Genomic DNA, 3,854 nt, shown 5'->3' with positions numbered 1-3,854 from the left:
GCTCAGTGAGCCGCAGGTGTACCTATATGCGACCGTCATCCTTTTTCATAAACCACGTCCCCAACAGAAACTTCCAGCAGGTCATCCGATTGGATGATGCAGCGTGTGCAAGAGCTCTCAAGGTCTTTGTCAGCCGCATCACAGAGTTAATGTACAGGCGTTCAAACAGATACGTCAGCGAAGAGAGAACGGTGAACGCTTAGTTTATACGGAAAAAAAAATGTGGACAACACAGCACGCTGCAGATGTGGATGGGCCAGATAGAAACAAATAATATGTTCAGGCAGCTCAAAAAGACATATAATATGGCTACCCCTGTGCTATTAAGTATGGTAAGCTCCGGTTAGGAGATAGTAAGAGGAGAAAATTGTGGACTTCGCATAAGTGCGTCAACCAAGGCGTCATGCGGTGTGCTAGATTTCTGTCTTTATGCGATATCATGTACACGTTTCCTTTGAATTTCCTGAAACTTATATGTAATGTAATGTCGCCTCTATAACGATTTAAGGTGATTTTTCTTCTGCTGAGGAAGACCATGTCATAAAAATTGAAGGGCACCAACGAAGGCACCGCTTCCGCAATGTCCAAGAACAACGCAGCCTTAGGAGACAGTTCACGTGAACTTTGCAAGACCCATCGAGGACTGTATGTTCTCGTTTGTCATCGGAGGAGGAGCAGAAGAACTTTAATGAAAAAGGATGGGTCTGCCTGGTTGTCGGCCTGGCATGCTACTCCAGGTGAGGGTGAAAGAAGAGAAGAGTAGAGAAGAGGATGGTGAAAAAAAGGTAAAGAGAAAAAGAAAGGGTGAATGGCGAAATCAAGCACACTCACAAACGCTCACGCACACATAATCGTCAAAGAATGGCCTCCAAACCCGTGTCTCTTAGAAATGCTAAAAATGATTTTTTCCCGCGCACACCCGAAGCCGCGTCCCTCCAGTATCCACGGACATGCTCCAGATGCACGGGGCCGTCCTGTCAGAGTCCTAAAGCACTTAGAATTGTCTTTAAATGATTGTCGAAGAGTTGGCAGTGGGAGATCAAATGTGGAAGATCCAAGGGCACACCAAATGTGGGACAAAGAGGGCTACTTGATGCACAAATTTTATGTAAATAGGATTTAGTGAAGTTAACGTTCAGGTGAACTCTGTGGAGGCACTTTTGATCACGTCTAGCTATGTTGCGTGGCATGCTGTAGACACAAGTGGGGTCGATACGAAAAAGGGGCCTATATTGATGCTGCGGATCACACCACAAAGAACTTTGCATCTGCCAAGATTGTGTAGTTCGAAGCCTCGCGCCATCACTGCGAGAAAATGGTATAGGTAGGAGCAAGGTGGTGTCGTCATGCGCCGACCTCGCTGCACCGCCAGCGAGATCGTTGCCTGCAAGGCCACAGTGAGCGGGTAACCACTGCAACACAACACGGTGGCCAAGCTCACAGGTCCTGGAGTGGAATCTGTTTAAGTCATCGATGATCGGCTATTGAAGGCTTCCTGATTACTTTATAGATTGTAATGCAGCCCGAGAGTGACTGAAAATAACCCACGCTGTTGGTGGTTGTTGGAGAATGTAAGAAAATGCTGCTCGCAGAGCAGCCAGCTCGGCAGCAGTAGTCGAGGTGCGGTGACTGAGTAGCGCCGAAATTGTGGTGCGCGTTGACGGAACCCAGACGCCAATCGCTGATGAGACGGATGTGACAGAGCCATTAGTGTAGATGTTACGCACTGTAGCATCCATAAATGTGTTCAAGAACAAAATATTTAAGTGTGGGACCGGGGGTGTTTGCTTTTCTTTTGATGCAAGGAGCTGTTGTTTCTATTTGCCACGCTGTATACCTCCAAGGTTGGGAGGAGGTCGTGACAGGGCGCTGGTAGTGTGGTGAGAGAAGGTCCGAAACTTCCTCTATGCAGTGCGCGTGGTGAGGTACACGAGCCACGAACTGCATCTGGGCACGAAGCAACTCCTGGGTTAGCAGTACTGATGCAGACAGATGTTTGCTCTCTGCTAGAGTACCCACTGTGGAGGATGTTGATGCTCAGTGATGATGCCGAGAAATGCACTGAAGTGGCGAAACTAACTCCTAGTCTCGCCGATAGCAACAAGTTGACCTCCGAGGCAACAGAGCTTCAGGGTCGGCGTATTGTTGCCAGCCAGCCTTCCATAAGAGAGTAAGCGTGAAGCTACAGTTAATGTCACTGTTCTGGGGGACGTCCATACCCAGAAATTGTGGACAAAATCATTTTTCAACGGGAAAAATTTCATGAGCACAATTTTTTACATACTGCAGAATTTCACTATAACAGATCTCCCGTTGGCAAGCTTGCATGTTTGTGGATATTAAAGTTTTTGCTATCGTTAAAAATGTTCCCAATTGGTTTTCTGTGGCAGTATTAACTGCTAGATGCGAGTGATGAAAAAAAAATTGAAAAATTTTGCTACACATCGGAAGAAAGGGCCCTTACATTCAGTACTTCCATAACTGTAGCTTACAATGTTCCAAAGTCCAAAATGTTTGTGCAAGAATGCTGGGCGTGTCGCTACCGGAAAAGCCAAAATAACTGCAAAAAACACCCAAGTTGTGCTATGAGCCACCCACTAATGGGTACAGCTGCCAGGATCGGAAAGAACCTTGGCCAATCATCCATGTGAAGCAAAAATGAGGCAAGTAGATACAGATGCTGTGCATTGCCTGCGGCGGGATGCAGAAACAATCCACAAAGAAATACTTCCCATTAGTGTTCGTGTCCTGTTTTAGAATAAATGGACACGCGAACAGTATATTTTTGTGCCCAGTCCATGAAAGACTTACCGCACTGATCTCGACTGGCGCTTCAACATGTCGCGGTGGCTGCTCCTCAGCTGCCGCCTTTATCGTCCTCGCAACATGAACGGCAGCGCAGCCGCGCACACTTGACTGTCTGAAGCGCAGGGCACGCAGCCTCCGCTTTGTGGAGGAGGTTGTTGCTGGCAATGGTTATTTGTTGTTGTCTTGTTTCTTCTTTCCCCAACTCCTCCCCGCCTGCAAGGCCGCTTATCTCGAAAAACAGGAGTACGCACTCAACGAAAGGGTCTAGGCAGTGCGGTGCCAGCCGACGATCACTCGAGCGAGGACCAGTGGCGGCTGTGCTCATTCCACCCCCGTTGGAGTTGGTGCGTGGCCAGGAAGCCGTCGGGAAGTATACAAAAATTCTCTTCGTTATTTTTCGTCGGCAAATTCATTCGGCTTTCGTTCAGCAATCCTGTTGGGTTTCTTGAGGCCTCATTTGTTGGCAAGCTAGTTTTCTCACGATTGTAAGAAAAAAAAAGAGGGCGAGTATCTGATTAAAAGAATGGAGAGCCCCTCCAAGCTTCAACTACACTCTTGCCAAGAGTGATGGTCTGACAGCAAGGCAGAAGAAAAAATTGTTGTCTATCTCGTCGTCTAGAGTAGGCGTAAGCATTGCTGTAAAAGCGTAGCAAGCTCTAAATGATGACTCATAGACGGTGGTAGCCGCACTATATTGCTGGCCATATTTACTGACTGCGGAAAATGCCCCACCTCCTTCTGCTTCTTTTCCTGTGCTCTATTGCTCATATTTAATTTTATGACATAAGCGCAGCTCGGGCGGGCCACAGAACCGAGTCAGATAGTGTGTTCCACCAAGAATGCATAACGTCCTACTGCAAAAAGTAAGAGCAATACCGGTGCTGACGATACTTGATCATGCAAACGACCGTGTGGTCATCCTGCTCCTGAGCCACCGAGCATCTGGCGCTTCTTTTTTGTTTTATACGAACGTTCATCATGGTGTAAGGCTGAGCTTGGTATGCGCCGTCACTGCCGGGCCATAGCTCATGGCGCGGCCGTTGCTC

Source organism: Amblyomma americanum, chromosome 3, assembly GCF_052857255.1.
Source record: "Amblyomma americanum isolate KBUSLIRL-KWMA chromosome 3, ASM5285725v1, whole genome shotgun sequence".
Classification (NCBI taxonomy): Eukaryota; Metazoa; Arthropoda; class Arachnida; order Ixodida; family Ixodidae; genus Amblyomma; species Amblyomma americanum.
The sequence above is the reverse complement of the archived record's forward strand: the minus strand, read 5'-3'. Positions refer to the sequence as shown.